The sequence below is a fragment of the Zootermopsis nevadensis genome, unplaced genomic scaffold (genome assembly GCF_977971745.1).
Source record: "Zootermopsis nevadensis isolate Lab colony 2312 unplaced genomic scaffold, Znev_1.0 Znev_ptg000028l, whole genome shotgun sequence".
In the NCBI taxonomy this organism is placed as follows: domain Eukaryota; kingdom Metazoa; phylum Arthropoda; class Insecta; order Blattodea; family Termopsidae; genus Zootermopsis; species Zootermopsis nevadensis.
The window spans coordinates 21553840-21574872 of record NW_028259160.1 but is presented as its reverse complement, the minus strand read 5'-3'; the positions used below and the strand labels follow the sequence as shown (position 1 = coordinate 21574872).

The window sequence follows — 21033 nt, the reverse complement described above, 5'->3', positions numbered from 1 at the left end:
GGGGTACAAAGTTGAAGAGAAATTATATCTGGGGGTACGCGAAGACATCTTAAGGGGTACGTAAAATTTTAAAAAAATATTATTTTATGATAAACACTGAATAATCAGTAATGTAATTTATTTCTTTAGTTTAGATGTAGATTATATACTATGTATAACTTGAATTATGCACCAACAAATTTGGGGGTTACAAAGTAGAAGAGAAATTATATCTGGGGGTACACGAAGACATCTTTGGGGGTACGTGAAATTTAAAAAATATATTATTTTATGATAAACACTGAATAATCAGTAATGTAATTTATTTAATTTATTTTAGATGTAGATTATATACTATGTATAACTTGAATTATACACCAACAATTTTGGGGGTACAAAGTTGAAGAGAAATTATATCTGGGGGTACGCGAAGACATCTTAAGGGGTACGTAAAATTTTAAAAAAATATTATTTTATGATAAACACTGAATAATCAGTAATGTAATTTATTTCTTTAGTTTAGATGTAGATTATATACTATGTATAACTTGAATTATGCACCAACAAATTTGGGGGGTACAAAGTTGAAGAGAAATTATATCTGGGAGTACGCGAACAAAAAACGTTGAATTCCACTGGCCTAGAGGGACTCAGAGAGAACAACTTTCGAATAGGAATCCATGTCCTCCGAAGTTATCCTGAATCAGTCGAGGTCATTGAAGGTAGGAAAGTCTAATAACATACCGCTGAAATAATCTATTCATATCAGATTCTACAGAGGCCCCTGGGCTGTTTACAATACGTTTGTGAGTTGATAGTGACTGGTGTCTTGCTGTCTTTGTAGTCTCGTCTTGGTTATTTGCGAGCGCAGAGGCTCCTGGTTTGTAAGATTGCTAATGTAATCCTTGTTTACATTAATAAAAAAATAAAATTAACCTAGTAGGAGAATAGGTTATTTCAGCGGTATGTTATCAGACGTCCCTATCTTCAATGACGTCGACTGATTCAGGATAACTTCGGAGGACATGGATTCCTATTAGAAACTTGTTCTCTCTGAGTCCCTCTATACGCTTCTTCAGTTTGGCCCTAACCTTTTGAATCACCCTGTATATATATATATATATAGTCTTCGTGGTCCGTTGTGAGATGTCCCTTTTCGCTGGTTCATGACCTCCCCTACATTCTTCACCCGTTAGACTCGTATGTCACGTGACGTAAGAGGTGAAACGTAAGTTTATTCGACCTTGACCCATTTAACTAATTGTTTCGCTGTTTTTTTCCAGGGTTTTTCAATTCGCCGTTTGTAATTTGTACTCATTGGACAATACTAAATTTCTCCTCTTGATGGTAACGTGACAATTGACATGTTAATTAGTAACATTTGTGGTAGTGTAATATAATATTATAAAATACATGTTAAAGTGTATTAGAAACAGTAATATATAAAATCAAAAATTTTAAAAAAAATTATACCAGCGACATCGTAACATTTTTATCACTTGTGATAAATGTCAGGTTTATAAGTTTTGGGCCAATTGCAGAATTTTCAAAAAAAAAAAAATCTTGTTCAAAAGTCGTGCCTGTGCAGGTCACTTCGTCTCATCGTACTTTCGATTTCCTTCCGTCTGTCAGAGCAACATGGCGGCTGCCTTCTTGCTCACTGAGGATTGTTAACTTTCTCTGACGTAGGTTCAAATATTTTCGCGATTCGTTTTTGTCTTCCATACCAACGTAACAAAACAGCATACAGCTACCGGCAACCTTTGATTTCTGTCGTCTCTGTTTAATCCTTGTGTTTTCAGAGAGATATTTAAGCGATATATTGTGAACTGATTGGCAATTAGCAGCTTCATAACGTTAAACACGAAATATATTTTCACAAACGTTGATTTTTAATCAGTTGACACTGTTGATGTTAGTCGACGTTTTTCTTTAGACGTGGTTAGTGTTTTTTTCGTGTTGTGTTATACTCTAGACCAGTAGAATTCAACCTTTTTTGTTCGCGTACCCCCCAGATATAATTTGTCTTCAACTTTGTACCCCCCAAATTTGTTGGTGTATAATTCAAGTTATACATAGTATATAATCTACATCTAAAATAAATTAAATAAATTACATTACTTATTATTCAATGGTTATCATAAAATATTTTTTTTTAAATTTCACGTACACCCTAAGATGTATTCGCGTACCCCCGGGGGTACGCGTACCCCAGGTTGGATACCACTGCTCTAGACTAAATTAAAATAAATATTTTATTGAAGTTTTGCGTGCTTTATGTGTCCACTACTTCAAAATTATCCATGTTCTGCGCAGTTTGGAACAAACAAAAATATCTCATTGTAAATATCGAGAAGGAGTAACTTTGTTTCCGAAATATAACAAATCCAATAATATCACCTAGATCGAGTACAGACATTTTTTCTTCACATAGAATATATTATCAGATACACGTATTTTCTTTTAATTTTATGAAATATTATTTTTTTTTTTGAAAATCACTCTTCTAGTTCGAAATGACAAAATAGCAAATGAAAAGTTTTTAACAGATGCATTGGATTGATCTGAGTTCGGTTTTACGTTGCGTCCGCCTTACCAATTGGTTAGAAGACAACCGTTAAGGGTGTGATGGAAAAGGAAAAATACCTGCCCCTACAGGGAATCGAACCCCGTTAGTCAATTCCTTACCCAGTACCTTTACTCACACACGAAAAGTGAGAAACTCCACCAAATTGTCTTCTCTGAGATATTAAAAAAGTCTAGCCTTAAAGACTTATCAGTTAATGTCTTCTTAAATCTTGAGTCTTCATGTCTGCTGTTTCACGACGTCTTCACTGTTTAATCTTCTTTATAGTTGCAGCTTATTTTTAGCGTATTTAAAATGTTGCGTGTTGCATGACTTTAGGGTAAGCAAATTCTGGTTGAACAAATAAATTTAAGTCTTTCTGAGGTACCTACGAAATCGGAATTAAAAATAAAAAACCAATAAAAAATAATTACATTAAAACTAATAAAATGGAAGTATAAACGTTTAAAACTTTGTCGTCATTTCCCGTTGTTGTTGCTTGTTTGAAGTTTTAATCAATAGATCAGGTACTTCATAAACGAATTATAAAGTTTTTATGCTTTCACAAATCAGCTTAATCAAGTTTTGAAACAGATATTTAATGAAAACCAAAAAAACTAATACAGTGATATTCCAGGGAATCCTAACCATGTTTATTTTTGACAGAAATCATACTTCGAGAACATTAAAAAAATGCATATTAATCCAGACGTGTGTTCAGAGGACTGGTTCGTGTTTACACATCTTCATATTATTTCATTAAACACAAATTTGTCACATTCAGTTCGATATTCTAGATTTTTACATTCGTTTTCATTTCTGAATGTATTTCGGACAATTTTACTGTAACAGACCACTATTCGAACTAGGCGTAGATGGAAATATAATATTTAAAATTTATCTTAAATACTGTGTGTGAAGGAGTTGGAGTTCGCCCCTCTCAGGATAAAGTAAATACGAGCTTTTGTGAACACGGTGATGAACATTCAAGTTTTATTGTAGGCGAAGAACTTGTTGACAGATAACTAATTGCTTGTTTCCAAGACTTCGCCGTGCCGAGATGAATCTAGATCAACGTCCCTGTCAATGAATACCCTACGTCTTTTGGTACCCCAATGTCAGGTATCATCTTGAGGCCCTCAACTGGAGCCTGTCATGAGGAAGATAAATCCAGCCCACACTAACACCTTCCAGCATCATTTATACACCATTGTCTAGCAATTGGTTCATTACCGACTAAAATATTATATGCATTTCCTGTTATCCTATAAACGCTAATTTACATTTCATTATTCTTGATTTGTCCCCCATAAAAATATTTCGTGAGTCTCCTTAATGTATTTTCTTATAAAAAAATATATAACGTTATATTTTACTCTGTCAGTAATGGCAGTATTGACACTTTCCTTCGATAGTATTGTTTATACACACGTCGGAAAGTTGGTTCAGAAGTTCGTGGCTGATCGATCAAATCGTAGAATAATTCTTTTAAATTAACCCTCTATATTATCTTCATCACGATATGAAGTTAGTTATTTATTATTTTACTTTAAACTTTAAAATGTATAATTTTGGTTTAATTAATTTCCGTATCGTTAAAATTCTAAACTTACGACTTCAAGAATTTTTGAGTTGGTTGCCTCGTAATTGTCTTGCGTCTATAAACAGCCTGATTCAGAAGATACTTAAAAATTTAAAATCGGCCCATAAAGGTGTGCACCGGGTGTTGGTTGGGAAGTCTGAGGGGAAGAGACCGCTGGGGAGACCTAGATGTAGATGGGAGGATAATCTCAGGCGGGATCTATGGGAGATAGGAGTTGAAGGAGACTGGATTTTGTTGGCCCAGGACAGGGTCCGGTGGAGGGCTTTGGTTAATTCGGTGATGAACCTTTGGGTTCCGTAAGCCATCTGGTTGGTTGGGTCCACTATTTGGGAAGCCTGAGGGGAAGAGACCACTGGGGAGACCTAGACGTAGATGGGAGGATAATCTCAGGCGGGATCTATGGGAGATAGGAGTTGAAGGAGACTGGATTTTGTTAGCCCAGGACAGGGTCCGGTGGAGGGCTTTGGTTAATTCGGTGATGAACCTTCGGGTTCCGTAAGCCATCTGGGAAAGCGAGGGGAGTATTCTAGGCGTTTTTCGCGATCTCTAGACTGGAATTCGTTTACCAGCTGAGTCTTGTACGGAAAAGAAAAATGCAAGTCCAGATTCCGTGTAGACGTTCGCGTGTTAAAATTTCCGCGAAATTCTTTCTGCTTCAATGAAATTGAGAAATTGTTTGTGAAGTAACTGTTCAACATTTGTTGCACGCTTCTGCTCTGTATAGCGGTTAAAAATAATTTTCCAGACCTCTACCATATTTCTGAAAAGTAAAAATATAAAGATCTAATGAATAAATGAATGCAGGTACTTAAAACTCGTTTGAAAATTCCTAACCTTTAAACCGAACAATTAAAAAATCAATATCAGGACAATTATGTTTTGACATAATAAAATATCACAGACTTACAGACATACATAGGAAATAGATTATTTTTATTTATAGTTTATTTAACGACACTTTTTCAGAGCCCAGACTAGTGAATAAAGAATGGGAAAGGATGTGGAAGGAAGCGATCGTGGACTAATTTATTTTGCCTGCAGGAAGGCAAAAAATATGTTGATGAGATGATAAAGTTGCGTCATATTGTGATAAATATATATTTGTTTAAATCTTGTCAGTCTAATCACAATAAAATTCCTATTAAATGTTAAAATATTACTATAATTAACATTTAAATATTTAAAATATTTAAATGTTAATTATGGTAATATTTTAATATTTAATAGGAATTTTATTGTGATTAGACTGACAAGATTTAAACAAATAAATATGTTGATGTTCAAGATTCTTAGATGGTACAGACTTTATTAGTTAAAATAAGAGTATCTGAAATAACATTATAATATTTAATATTTTTACAAAATTCACATCAGAAAATGAGGAAAATAAAAAATATATTATTTAATAAAAGGTATACTTAAAAGCGAAGGTATAATTTATAACAAATATAGTAATAAATAATTATTCATGGAATCCAAGGGAGTAAAAACAGGCTTTGTTTTGATGTTTGACATTAGATAACATATCTCTCGCGTTATAAAAATAAAATAAATGATCATTTTAAAAAAATGGAATAAAACAATATCAGTATCAAAATAACAGACTAGTGTAACATAAATTTTAAAAAAAACAAATAATTACTGAAGTGGAGACCAGAAAATTAATGAATTTAGTAAAATTTTACATTGGCCTATTTCGATAATTAAGTAAGATCAGAACAAAAATATTTATAAACAGTTTCAGTCAGTGACGAAAAATATTCGGGGGGAAAATTAGACCTCGTAAACTGGCCTGTAATATAATCAGTTTTGACAGGGTATTTTTTTTTGGGGGGGGGGGGTCAGTAGTCACAGTTAAAGATAGAACATGGTTATGATTTGAAACACAAAAATAAAAAATCAAACATTTGCAGAATAAATTACATAATTTTAATACTCACCATAAATACGGAAAAACAAGATGGCGCTATTTAAATGCGAAAGATCACGAATTCATAAGAAACGTTTTTGCACAGGCTTATAACGTACGATTTTAACATAAAAGTGAAAGTTTTTATAAAGTAGAACGTACCTTCACGGTCTAGTGGTTAGAACTTTTTCTACGTGTTTCAGAGGTCCCTGATTGAAACCTCGGCCACGAAACAGACCATTGTGAATGAGTCTTTCGTGGTTTCCCTCAGTATCTACAATAAAATTCCCCACAAGTAAAAATAAACAACAGATACATAAAATCTTGCAGTTTCTGATTTGAAAAAAAACATTTGTTACAAACCGAAGTTCCTATTCTAAAAGCAGATAAATTAGTACACAACTGCTGAGATTAATAATTATTGTAATAAATTATGAGAGGATTCGAATCAGATGCTTTGTATGTTTGTGGACACCACATTAGAAAAGGAAATTTATGTCAAAGTTTATTCCAAGTGATGTTTTTTTTCAAGTTACGTAGTGGCTAGCTCTCAAACGTCACGTTACGTCATTGCTATAAGCTGACGTCACAATGCTCGCGAAATTGGAGTACAGAATGCGCGCGCATATCAGCTATATTTCCCCCTTTTTTTAACTTTTTGTTGGGATGGGAAAAAGTCTTTTGTGTGAACTTATGCGGTGAGATCGGTAAAGCTACGGTTGAGGGGAAAGGGGGGAGTTGTAGTCCGGTTTAGTTCACCGCTAGAGAGCTAGGGGCGCTAGTAGCAGCTTCCTGGCGCGGCGCGGAGCGTTGAGCTGATGGTGTGTGCAGTTTGGCTGACGGCTGGCTCTTTGATGGAGGACGTTGTCACAACAGATTGCGTCAGAGAAAGTTCTGTGATGTGCCTTAATACAATCGTAATTCGTTTAATTTTATCATCTGACATTGTTAGTGTTACAGAGACTGGTATCAAACGGGAAACGCTGCTCAGGTGATGAGGAGCATATTAAGAATAACAAAATATTTCCAGCAATAATAGACGATAATTTCCTTTGTACGGTATGTGTAACAATGCATGATAACATAAATATTTTTCAGGCTGCGTGTATAAAGACTATTAGAAGAAGTTTGACTGGTAATTAATGGTTCGGTGACGTAATTAAAAAACGAAGTCAAGATAATATGCATGTATGCGTGTGGTTGTGTTGTGGAAAATAGTTTCAAAAGTTTGGTTTCGCGGTTTTTGCTTTGTATATGTTGTTTTATTCTTTAATCTAACCTTACATTATCATATTATAAATCTGTCATATGTTGCTGGCTTTAAAACTTCCACGTAGTCAGTGCTACACCATAACCTTACATTGAAGAAGCTCCTTATGGGAATATACGTGCTGGTAATAGGTCCATAATAGGAAGTCTATGATAAAAGGAGTGTACAGTGTGAGAAGTCGTTCGGAATTGTTTAAAAAGTGACTTGTACAAAACAGGAACAATAAATAAGTGAAAATAGAGAGGGCAGGGAGGCCGAGTGTTGGATTATTGGATTATTCGTGTGGCAGAGGATACGTGCTTTCGTTGGAATGAAGTTCAGTTCATTGCAGTAGGAGATTACAAGAATCAGGTAAGCTTACATGGATTTATCTTTGTAACCTTTCGAATTCCTGAGAAGTTAAGTGAAATTAGAAAGTTGTATTCTGTTTATATATTTTTTTTATTCCATATTTTGTTTTAAATTTGCTTGGCGACCGTTGAAATGAAACTCTCAAGTTACATAACCTTAAAATTGAAGGAATTTATTTGACCAGTTGAGCGACTGTCAGCTTCTCAAGGAGGGGACTGCTCTTACAGTTAGTTAAATAAGGTTTTTATTCTAACAGAGCAGTCTTTCAACCCTGATTAACCTAACAAGTGACGCTGTTGGACTGATTTTCTGTAGCTGCAGAGGTCGTTAATAGAATTCATATTTATTTCCAGACTAAAGCGTCTTATTTGTACTCGAAATTCAATCTGTCTGCCCTACGTGAGGAAGTCAGAGAAGTTCATAGTTTGAGGAACAGAAGGCAACTTTCTGAGAATAGAACTTATTTAATATCTGATGCTTGTAATTCGAGAAGCCTAGGCTTTGTTTTCAATATAGAGTTTTCTTAGCAGCTTTGCTCAAGCGTGTGACCTTTATACGGGACGATCCTTGTTCGAATCTCGCCCGTACACCGACCAGATCTTACATGATTTTCCTCATTCCCCTCCAGGCGTATAACAGTACCAAGAGAAGACTAAGTAGGCCTCGGCCACTTCCTTGCCAATAATTTCAAGCTCGACTTTAAATAACCTGTTTTATAAGTATCACGTGATAGCCTGTGTTCTGTGTGTGTGTGTCCAGGTGCATGCTTCCTAATAATGAAAACTGTTTTTTTACGTATTCACCTCTCTCGCCCGCCACAGAGTAGGAACACCTTTGAGGGTGTTTTATAACAAGAAACACTCGTTGGCCACCCCTGTGGTTATTGTAATAATCTAGCAAACAAAAGGTCTCGAGTTTAAACCATCCGTCGTCAGGATTATTAAAAATAAAATGTGTACGGTGTTGATAAATCGTGTCGTTATGGCAACCGATATGGTGAATCAGTAGAACTGTCAACAATCAAAATGTCTTTTAAATCAGAAATTACATTGTTACCTTATAAACAGAAGAATGACCAACACAGTGATATCATGTGATCTTACCGGTAACGTAGAACGACGAATCGGAACGTTTTCGAGGCTTCTGTTGTGGTTTTGTTTGTAAAAAAACAGCGCGTAGTTATTTTCTCATTCCAGACGTGTTTTTGAAACCATGCGACTTCTAGTGAATTCCTACGGACCGGTTGATGGCTCCCTCAACAGCTGTGTCCGAGCGTTAGCTCGCGTTAATTTCTTTTGAAGAAAATGTTAAGCCAGTTTCTGTTACGTCGTGCGCGCTGCATTCCCTGCCCATCTCATCCAACCATTTTTTGGTTACCGTAATATTTACGGAAACGTACAGATTCCTCGTGCGTCCAAACATTCTTCCAAAAACCGTCATTTCGTGTAATATTGAGACGCCATGTTTCACATTCACGTAACAAAAACAAAACAAACACGAATAGTCGTAATTTTTAATTCACTTCTTTGTTATTATTGTTCAGAAATATTTTGATTTTTGCCATATTTTCGAGGGATTTATTAGACTACGGCGTCGTTATATTATGATATGTGTTATTTCTTTTGCATTACTATTATTTTTAACGATCTCAAGTGACCCATTGTTAGATATAAATGTTAGGTTATAGTCAACACTGACAAAATAGGACAGTGATATCTTGTGTATAACTTTGGTACCATTGTTGAATTACATCGTTGGTAGTTTTCTGTGATGAATTACAGATATTCATAGCATCCTTCATTGAAGCATACGCCATTTAACAGGCCAGTATTTCCTTTCAATGTTACGATACGCGAAATATGTTTGTGAATTATTGCCCCACGCCACCGTAAGATGTCAGGGCGGGCGGACTGCTTTACCCAACGTTACATGTTAGCAGTGAGCTTGGATTTAGCATTTTATACAGACTGGGGTTTTGTTTTAAAATCAGTAAAAGTTCGTTTTGGGAAAAGTGGCTATATAAATAAACATTTACACAACGAAAACGGGTGGGGGGGGGGGGAAATGTGTTTACTTTTATACTTTCTTATTTATTAGGAATAGAGAGTTCGTTCATTTCTGTAGTTTACTGGACACAGTACCGAGTGGTTGTTCTCAGTTTGGTAGTTACGTAAGTAAAATTTAATCGGCGTCAGTCTGTTTACGTAATATTACAGGCTCATTACATGGTCCCGTTACGACACGTCTCCAAACCTTGAACATAATTTCCGTATGGTTTGTATCGAATGGACGTTTAAAAGTTTTTACACTTGACATCTCTCTCTCATTTGAGAAATTTATGCATTATTGCGAGCCTTAATACGAATTGAAAAGTTTGCATAGCGGGGACTAATATATATTTGAGAGGCCTGAAAGTGAATGAAAGGGGAAGGGAAGGGGGGATCTTCAAATAGTTAAAATGGTAGACATTTAGTGTAGTTGATGATGTTTTTATGCGTAGTTACCAACATTTCGACGAAATATATCGTCTGTAGCCCTGAAGAGTAAGGCGGTGTGTTCTTCCGAAACGCTGGCATCTACCGACGAGTTTAGTTTCGATATTCGATACCGAGTTTAATCGAAATTGGTCCGTATTTTTTTTAAGGCAGTTTTACTCGCGGACGGACACGACGAAAATGATTAATGGTGTTAGAAAAATGTTCTGCTTTGCGTGTCTGATACTTCGAGACCCATTTCTCCCAATATCGTTTTAATGAAGTTTCCTCAGCTGTTAATTATATTGAATTTCAGTGTTGTATAAATTTCTGCCGGTGTTGCCACATCGTCGAGCGAACTGCACAATTAGAAAGAACGCAGGACGTAGACAGTGTTGCCACTTGTAACAATTATCGTGGCAGTCGACATTTTACTGAGCCTTGGGATAAAGACGGACGAAGATTCAAGCTCATACATCAGCATTTTCACCTTTTATACGCTTTGAAACTTGAAAGAGAGATACGTGACTACATTTTTTTATTTATTCTTGTGAAGACAAAGCGAGTGTTGGGGATTTTCACTGTGCATCAACGTAACTAATCGCCCTAGAATGGTTCATCACGATGCTAGCTCACACCTGCATGACATATTGCCAAGTTACACGGGCAACTTCCCCCCCCCCTCCCTCCACGTGTTCCTTTACCTCATCATAACTCAGCAGTAATGGAACAAGCCGGAACGTGTTACAGGAAAAAATAAACTAGTTTAAAGGAAGCCCCTATCAGACAATATCACGCTCTGTATTTATATTTATACGTAAAATACATTAACAATCCTGAAATACATGAAAATAGACTCAAACGAACTTCTAACCTCTAAAATTTTTAATATTTTCCTATGTATATCGTCACTGTAACTTTATAAAAGAATATTCGTAATAAACTTCATAAACCAATAGATTCTGGGCGGGAAAAATCGCGGGAATTTTCTTTAGGAAAACACAAACTAATTTCTGGGAGTAACTCGTGAAAACACCGACGTCTTTAACTTCAGTCTGTAGACCTAGAGGGCCTGCAAAGAACTTTACATTAACAACTGCGTAATTAAGAGTTAATTTTTAAAATACTTAACTTGTTACGCTACTTTATAATAAAGAATTACCATATACAAACAAGTACAGGAATTATTTACTGGAGTGGGGTATTACGTGATATAAATAAATCTGCGACGAAGCAGGGAAGTCCTCACAACTCTATCTTACCTATTTTTTTAATCAGCGTGTTTGATACATAGTCACTGTCTTCTTAACCACATATACTGGCAGTCCTGATGCCTGGAAAAACCCCATATCTTGTACTGTACCGACGTGACATCACTGCTTCGAAAGAGTCGCTTTCCTATTCATTACCCATAATGCACCGTTGCCAACTCCGTAGCGATTTTACTACGTAAAAGTTGTATCCCATGATTTGGCATTGAATAAATGTACATGATTTAAGGGTTTTTTGAGTCTACACGACGCCCAAAACTCAGAATAACATAATCACTACTCTCACCGCCATGAAAACATCAAACTTATAAAGACTCGCCAAGCCCGACTTTAGTACACTAGTTGTGGCGCTGCTGTCGTCCTCACTTTATAAGTACGAAAGCTGCCATATTGGTTTTTTGCATGGACGCACTCGTAAACGTTATAACAAATTTAGTAATAATTATATATTAAATCTTGTCCGTCTAATAATAAATTATTTTTATTATTAGATTTTAATAAAAATGCACGCTAGCATAATGTATGAAAATTGTATTTGAATTATTTATCATTTTGAAGCTTTATATAATTATATACACGTGAGGATGGTTCTTTTAGGAACTGAAACATGTCGTGAAACATGAAAAATGATGGTCTAATGTAAATCGAATATTTCGATAAAGAACATCATTTAATATTTTAAATATTTTAAATGTTAATTATTGTAATATTTTAATGTTTAATAAGAATTTATTGTGATTAGACGGACAAGAATTTAATATATACTTATTATATCACAATATGACGCAAATTTACCATTTTAGTAATAATTGTTGAAAACGAAAATTACAAGGAGGCACACTATCGGGGGTTTATTAGAGTTTTCCGCAATAATTGAGTTGATAACTATCTGCTTGCAATATGGACGGCAGGGGTTCGATTCTCAGTTTGTTCTAATCGACATTTTTGTAATTGGTATGGAGGCTGAAGGAATCTAATTTAATTCAGAACTATGAATTTTCGTTATTCCTTTATTAATAGTGGAGATAGTGAGGACAGATTTGGAGAAATTCTAACTGCGTGTTTTCTGAAACTGTCAAGTTGTTTCGACGTTTTACTGCTAATACATTTTGTTATGTTATGTTTCAGCCGACAGGGATTATCTCTTTCTCGAATGTGAATAAAGGAAAAAAAAAATGAAAAGAATTAAAAATATATTTTTCTAGCGTCCAATATCATTATTGACGTGGCGATAAAAAAAATTAATGACAATCGGAATGCATCCCCGGTCGCCAACAACGTAGGCGACAACATTACCGGCTGAGCTATTGCTGACGACGTAATTACCGAACAGCGACGAAAGTTTGAAATATAATTTTTTTTTTCAATGAAAGGGTGGACTATCCACACATAATATTTATTGACGAAGAAGTCACTGGACGATCGAAAACCGGGGCCCGAATCGGTTATTTTCAATTGACTGGGTTCCCTTGTCTCAGAACACGCGCAAAATCTGTCTACTGTACCTTTCCAGTCTTGTCGAAGAGCGGTTATATCAAAACTAGAATTTAAAAGGAAGAATTCTCTCAAAGGAATTTTTATATAACCGTCAAATGGGACAAGTTATTTAATCACGTTGTGGGAAGTTCAGGTGTTATATAACGTGACGTATTTATTATCATTTAGTGTTCTGTCTGACGACAGGTCCATATGAACAGGATCCTTCCATCCTTTTCTCGGACTGGGACCTGTTCATATACGTTCTTGGCAGATGATCCAGAAGTGGTTTGCCATTGCCTTCTTCTGTGTGTGAATGGAGTAATTGTTGGGATGCCACGGAGGAAAACTCCGTGTTGCCTAGACCACGGCCTTGCCCAACACAAGTTATAAATTCGGGCACCGCCGGGAATCGAACCCGAGACCCCAGGATTACAAGGCCAGCGTTCTAACCGCTAGGCCACCGTGGCTTAACATGACGTACAGCACATAAAATACGAAGATGGCTCTGAGATACCAAGTGATAAGCCCTCAGCTCAGTTTGACTTTTTAACTGTGCAATTGTCCCTTGGCATCAAGAGAGGACAATTAAAATGAACTTCACATTACACGAATACTGTGATATGTATTTGAACCTCGGTGCTTTTGGTAATCGGCGTTCGTTGCAGCCAGAGCTTGTGGAGAAATGTATCTAGCACGCAGACATCCAGACAGTAATTTAGTTCGCCGGCTCGACAAGAGAGGGTGAAGGATTCTCGAACGTCACGCTGTCTTTAGATTCGACAGCGCATGCGCCCCCATCGCGATGGTGCGCATGCGCGTGGTATCATGACCTGCGAGATCGCCTGAACTTAAACCCCCTAGAGCGTGAAGCTCATTTTTTGTGTCCAGGTCGAATGTGTAGGACGCGTTAACACGTCAGTAAACACCGTCGTATTGCGGTACTCAGGTACACTGACTAATTTATAAACTTTAATAATAATTAAACGCTGTTAAATAATATAACAAGTCGTTAATCATACGTCCAGTGCGTTATATATTGCGAGCTAGTGGTGTCCTGTTGCTTTATTTTCGTTTCTGCGCGATGGAAAGTGTGTTTAGTGCCGCGTGGAACAACAACACCACCTTCTCAGGCGCTGAAGCCGTGTTGAGACACTCGTTACTTCTCGGGTCCCTTCGCTGTCATCTGTTCTCTCTTTGCCCCAACGACGACTTGAAAGGCAAGGCAAGACAGCTGTGCGAAAGAGAATCCGAGCACAGAGTAAAATAGACGTCAGATGCAGTCCTGTCGGAGTGATTTATATAAATTCGGTGTAATGTCGTCATCCATTACAACGTTATTAACCTTTAAAGGTTTTACATTATTCACTCATTTATGCCTGTCTGTTGCAATGTCAGGCCGGGGATAGTTTAATCAGCGTTAGCCGAGTTTGATTCCCGCCATCAGCGAAGGACACATCATGAACGTGTTCTGTTTGCCCTTCCTATCACACGTCAACAGAGGGTAATCCTCAACCTTCACATCGTTGCCATGATTATCAGCGAACACAGATGTCATCGCCCGTGTTTCCATCTGTCAGTGATCGTATGAACTGTTTTGGATCACGTCCGTCCGAAGACTGATGACGTCATCGCCCGTGGCACCATCTATGAATGATCATGCGAACGTATTCGTGCTAATGTTTAATCTCAATATATTTCATTGAGTTATGTCGTCATTGTAATGTCAGAAATATGTAATTATGAGGGAATGGTGTGCGTTAGTCTGTTACTGTATCACGTCTTTAAATTAGAACGATTATTGTGTGAGTATATTTGAGGAGTAATGATGGCAAATAGAATGTTGCTGGCGTTATTGATTGATAATCTTTTTTTTGAGGAGGTAACGTTAAAAAGAAATTTGTGGCGTAAATTTCGTCTAAGGGTCGTCTCGTTCGATCGTTTGTTCAGCTTCAGACTCCGCCCATATCCAGTGGGAGCAGTGGTTGAAAAACCTTAGCACGAAATCTAGTTCCGAAATGAATGCCTGGAGCTTTTCCTCCTTTAGGTTAAACACAGACACGACTTTTGTGTCTACCTTCATCCTTTCTTTGAAAGCAGTAATGAATTTGTAACATCTGAACTAAGTAACAGGCTCAGTTGTGTTGATCCGCATTGTCCGGAAGGAACCTATTTGACGCGTGCGTAGAACAAGACATGTAGGGCAGAGACAACTTGGGGGGAACTCACGCGTAGATTGCAGCACGATATTAAAATGAACCTTGGAGAAACAGTTTATGAAGTCTTTGAAATGGATTTAACTGGCTCAGGTAGAACATTTTTGACCAGCTCCGGGAAATTTGGGCTGCTTAACAATTCAAGCAAAGGTGTGTCAGATATCTCAACAAGTTGTTGGGTAACGTATGATCTGATTGCAATAACAAACCAAGATTAGTAGTAGTATTTTTATACAAATTGCAGTGGTGTGAGAAATAATTTTCCTTGGCGAACCGACGCGAAGTGGTGAATGTGGCCTCAGGTCTGGGAATGGTTGATTGTTCCTGTTCTAAAGTTATAGAGCTTGCAATCTTATTTTTTCCCCACTACACTTATCTGCCTTCCCCTCTTGCGCAAGCGTGAGACCAACATGAAATAGTAAGACTGTATTAGGTGGTCAGGGAAGAAGAATTCAGGTTATGGAAAGTGCTTCAGTTTACACATACTTCTGCGACTGTGCGTACTTGGCGATCGTCCAGCTGCTGCCAGTTTCGTGCTGTGTGTTCATTTCTTATTGTCGTGCTTACTGAAATTTTGTATGTTAACTTTAGCTTACATTACTCCAGGAGTCACAAGGTCACAAACACGGCGTTGGTATCATTACAAAACAGTCCTGTTTTCATGGACAGTTTATGAACCGGAAACTTTTAAGGACACAATATGCAAACCTCTGACTTTAGTTGTTGTTTTTTTTTAACAGTTTGCTGTTTTTAACTTCGTTGAAAATATAAGGTTCCTAGCGTCGTAGACTTTTAACTTTCGATGACATTTTGAGGGAATATTAATACGGTACTTTGAAGTCCCTTGTAACTGTGTAAAATTGGTCTTTAATTGTGAAATCATAAAAAATGTTTTTGCGTGTATTAAATGAACCCGAAGAACTTGTGTTTAGCGTGCTCGCCGCTGGACCCAAGGTTCGCGGGTTCGATCCCGGCCGAGGTCAATGGATTTTTAAGGGTGGTAAAAATCCATAGGACGATTTCCTTCGTAGATTTACGGCATGTAAAAGAACCTTACGAGATGTTTCGTAAGCAAAATTCAGCGGCCATTTCTCACACAAGTCTCTCCTGATTCACTACTAGATGGCTCTGGCAGTCAAATGAGGATTGAGTAGAAATTGTGCAGTCATTGAGCATCTGTGGACATTATAAATCCATGAATACATAGTGTTTGCATCGTGTGGAATTATACAGGGATACAGAAAGTTTCCACTGGACAGTAAAGGTCAGTTTGTGAAAGCCTTAATCGAAAGGTCTTCGGTCATTATAGGCTGACTGTTAGTCTACCGTAGACTACGCAATCTTGGCCTTGCTACCAGGCTTCGTACATCCACCAGCTACTCGTTGGAATTGCAGATGGCAACCGCCGATAACAGAGCCATCTTGCATGTGCCATCGGAACTATATGACTGATAATACGTGCTTTTGATTTATGGAGTCCTATCTCGTACTTACATCACTGATTCTTAATTTCAGTAGTTGGTTCTTGTAAATTACATGTTCGAACCATTTCACAAATAAACATGTTGATGTATCAGGCCTTAGTGACGTCATGATTAAATTAAAGACTGTGATGAAATACTAAAGCCTATTCTCAGGATTACTGATTGCTGCTATGAAACTAATTATATATTTTACTAGTTTTAATTATAATATAATTTAAAATAATGTTTAAATGCAGACACAATCTACACCAAATTATTTACTTTTTTAAATGTTAAATTGTCTATTAGACCGGTCTAAGGTGTATGATAGAGTGTGCAGAAATTCGGTTGTCGCGATGTTATTTTCTGATATCGTACGTAGTACGACACGAATATCAAGTCATTACTCGAGAAGGCTGTGGAAATAGGCAGCCATGACGCATCTATAAAAAGTTATCCTTTGAAAATTTTTGCAGAGTTCAGATTTTTTGGGAGCGATGTTAAAAAATCATAATGTATTCACGAGTAAACTAAGATGAGACGAAATTCTGGGAAATCTTAATATTTTATGTTGCCGTGTTCCTTCTAAAAAAACATAGATTGAAAAAAACAAATCAATAGGTAATATTATCTGGTGTTTTGTACGGGCACAAGACCTGGTCTCTTACGTTGATATGTATTCTTTACCAATATAGTGTAATTGCGTCATATTGTGAATATTCTAACAATTATTTATTTTAATCCGTCTTATCACAATATTTAAAATTTCTTATAATTAAGATAATAAAATATCATTGATGTTCCATATCGATTGATCGATTTACAACAAGACAACACCTCGCCCAAAATTGAAAAACAAATGGCATGAAACATCACCAAATGGAATCATATTTGAGTTTTAAGTTCGTAAATATTTTACACCTGATGATAGTTTTATAAAAACTGAAACATGTTGTGTAAAAGATGTTCCAAAATGTAAATCGATCAATCGATATGGAACATCAATGATATTTTATTATCTTAATTATAAGAAATTTTAAATATTGTGATAAGACGGATTGAAATAAATAATTCTTTACCAAGTTTTGAGCAAATCAAAATTGATGGCATGGCCAGAGCGTGTAGTACGTATGTTTGAGATTAATTCATACGTTGGGTGGATCTTGACAGGAATCAGTGATCCTGGTTTCAAATTTCGAAGCTTTATTGCAAAATTTGTTCAGTGGCCATACAAAAACGCGTAATTCTGTGACAATTCGCTCGCCACGGGTCATGACAGAGAAGTGCGGACTTAATCAGCTTTATAGCGTGTCCCGTGAGAGGTGTTGGCAGACGCCAGAAAGCTGTGGAGACGAGCTGACCTAATTCCCAGCCAGCTAGACACCCCCCTCCATTCCTCCTGCCACACACCTCCCCTCCCCCCCCCCCTCAGCCGTCTACGTCACTCTCTGCCGTGGAGTTTAACTTCAGCTCGAGAGGTACTGTGTATGAATGAATAATTAATTAGATATTCTCTCGGCATCTAGCCTTACACAAGAATTATGAGATACCACTGTCAAGATTAACAACTAAGCTGATGTCTTGTAACCTTTTTTTTTAACACCTCGTGGTAATTATATGTACCACCTCGATTAAACAGTCAATAAATCTTAATTCTGGATACGAAAAAGTTGAAATTACTCTAGCGAATTGAAATGTGTTTAATATTTGCTATTCAGAACTGCGTGAAATAGGGAGATGCTTTATCACCGTTGCTTTTTGACGTAAATACGTGTATATTGAAGGGTCATTCGGCAAGAAAGTGTAACGAAAAAGGGAAAGGAAAAAGTGTAACCTGGTTACCTAGGAAACGTTACATTACATTTCGTTACATTTATTTATTTAGTGTTCTGTCTGACGACAGGTCCATATGAACAGGATCCTTCCATCCTTTTCTCGGACTGGGACCTGTTCATATACGTTCTTGGCAGATGATCCAGAAGTGGTTTGCCATTGCCTTCTTCTGTGTGTGAATGGAGTAATTGTTGGGATGCCACGGAGGAAAACTCCGTGTTGCCTAGACCACGGCCTTGCCCAACACAAGTTATAAATTCGAACCCGAGACCCCAGGATTACAAGGCCAGCGTTCTAACCGCTAGACCACCGTGGCTTCTTACACTCTCACGAAATGGCGTCTGTGACGAAACAGTGGGTAGAGGAATCCACCGCGCATGCGCTAACGGATCGTTTCGATGATGCGCGGGAGGTATGCTCAAACGGCACTTACTCTCCTAATACGTCTCGTAATTGCTAGAGTACGTTTTCAGACCCAGTTATCTTACTCATGTGTGATGTAATTCTGTATCCACTGATACAGTAACCGTCATCAAGGTCATAGGAAAATCATAAAGCCACTGTAGACAGGTCAGAACTCCCAGAGTGCCAAAAGGTAGCAACGCTGTTCTGGCGTGACGATTACTTTAACAACTCAGAATGTATAGAACGCAAATATTGACACAACTGCCCTTTTGTTGGATTTATAAAAAACACCGAACTAACTCACCAAATCCATGAGAACAGACTTTAGAAACTAACAGTTGCTCAGCTAGTCAAACAAATCCCTGGCTTTTATTTTGGAACCAGAAGGTTTATTGTCGTAGTTTACGAGATCGCTCCTCCAATCCAAATGAATCCAGTTCACAGCCTTTAATCCCCCCCCCCCTCCATGTTTAAGACAGAAGCATCAGATGATTTGCCCTCTTTTCTGCTCTATTTATCTCGATAATATCTGGCGAAGAGGACACATTTAAACTTGTGTCTAGCGGTTAGAACGCTGGCCCTGTAATCCTGGGGTCTCGGGTTCGATTCCCGGCGGTGCCCGAATTTATAACTTGTGTTGGGCAAGGCCGTGGTCTAGGCAACACGGAGTTTTCCTCCGTGGCATGCCAACAATTACTCCATTCACACACAGAAGAAGGCAATGGCAAACCACTTCTGGATCATCTGCCAAGAACGTATATGAACAGGTCCCAGTCCGAGAAAAGGATGGAAGGATCCTGTTCATATGGACCTGTCGTCAGACAGAACACTAAATAAATATAAATAATAAGTGTTTCAGACGTAATCATTAAAGACGTCATTACCTCGATATGCCTCACCACAGCTGCTAATGAATTAGGTTCGCTCGGTGGCCATGTTGTTCTTTCGCATTCACGAGTAAAATTATCGTATGAATAACTATAAATATCAATTAAAGGACACATATAAATTGGCTTTGGTCGTGCTCTGATCCGCGAAAATTTCGATTGGATACCCTCCAGTAAAGATTGAAATTTCTTTTAATCATTTCTGTAATGCTCCTGGAACATTCTTCGGATATCGACTGTCTTGTCGGCCATTTCCACATGTAGTGTCGAGAGGCAAAGAATCCACTGAGCGTGTTGCTAAGGCAAAACGGGATTTAAAAGTACGCCCCTGGAATATTAACATTATAATGGTGTGCTACATTCTTTACGATATGCTGTGTCGTAGTAAATTCTGTAGAACTGCCTACTAGTACCTTCCACTGCCACTAGATCTCTCTCGCTCTCTGTGTTTGTCCCTCCCCTCCCACCCACCGCGGACAATCACATCAAGTCACGTACAAACATTTATCAACTCCATCAGACGTAAAAATCTTACAGAAATTGGCGGAGTTCAGTGAGAAGTATTTTTTATTTACGTCAGAAGACAATTAGTAGGAAAATAAATATGGATGGATTAAGAAAGGAACCATATGGAAAACCAGCAAAGGCAGCCATATTTACTACAGACAGGAATTAGAATTGAAAATAAACCCAGAATCCTACTTAAAAATATTTCGGAAGAAAATCTTTTTGGATTTTTAAACTCACGGTTGGAAAAATTAACAGTTTTTGATAAGAACGTGTCTCAAGAATATAATAAAATGTACGTTAACAAGAGAAATCATATAAAATATTTGAAGATTTTTAACAAAGATAAACACAATTTCAAAATGTTGAATAGGAGAATTTTGATTAAAAGTAGTTTTTAGATAACGTAAATGATTACTATGCAGATAAAATTGCATTAGAATAGTTACTGATATCACAGAAGCAGGAATAGGAGGAGGGGGAAATGCGATAGATATCGGCGTGACCAATCAAATAGCTCCTTTAAGTTATCAACATAATCAACATTGATAAAACCAAAATTATATCGTTCACACGTAAAACCAACAGCATCCATTTTAATTACATTGTTAGTGGATTTTTAATCTTGCGTACTAATTGTATAAATGATCTTGGTGTTTTGTTAGACAGTAAACTGTATTTTCACTGTCATGTAAATTGTGTTCATTCCCAGGCACTAAGGACCTTTGGGCTTATTCGTTTTATTACTTATAATTTTTCCTCTCTAGACAGCCTTGTTGTTTTATATAATGCTTTAATTAGGTCAAAGCTTGAGTATGCTTCG

The 21033-nt window shown here is 37.1% G+C and overlaps 1 protein-coding gene across 5 annotated transcripts in view; it reads left to right on the top strand.

Moving 5' to 3' along the window:
* The window catches only part of LOC110829644 (uncharacterized), a 531721-nt gene that overhangs the window by 409725 nt on the left and 100963 nt on the right, over window positions 1-21033 (top strand). Inside the window, exon 1 of one of the 5 annotated variants that reach the window (XM_087357231.1) lies at window positions 6841-7678. The exons of the other annotated variants lie outside the window; for them this stretch is intronic. The gene's annotated coding sequence lies outside the window, so the exon portion shown is untranslated. Of the gene's footprint in view, window positions 1-6840; window positions 7679-21033 lie in introns of those variants that run through there. 5 annotated transcript variants of the gene reach the window in all.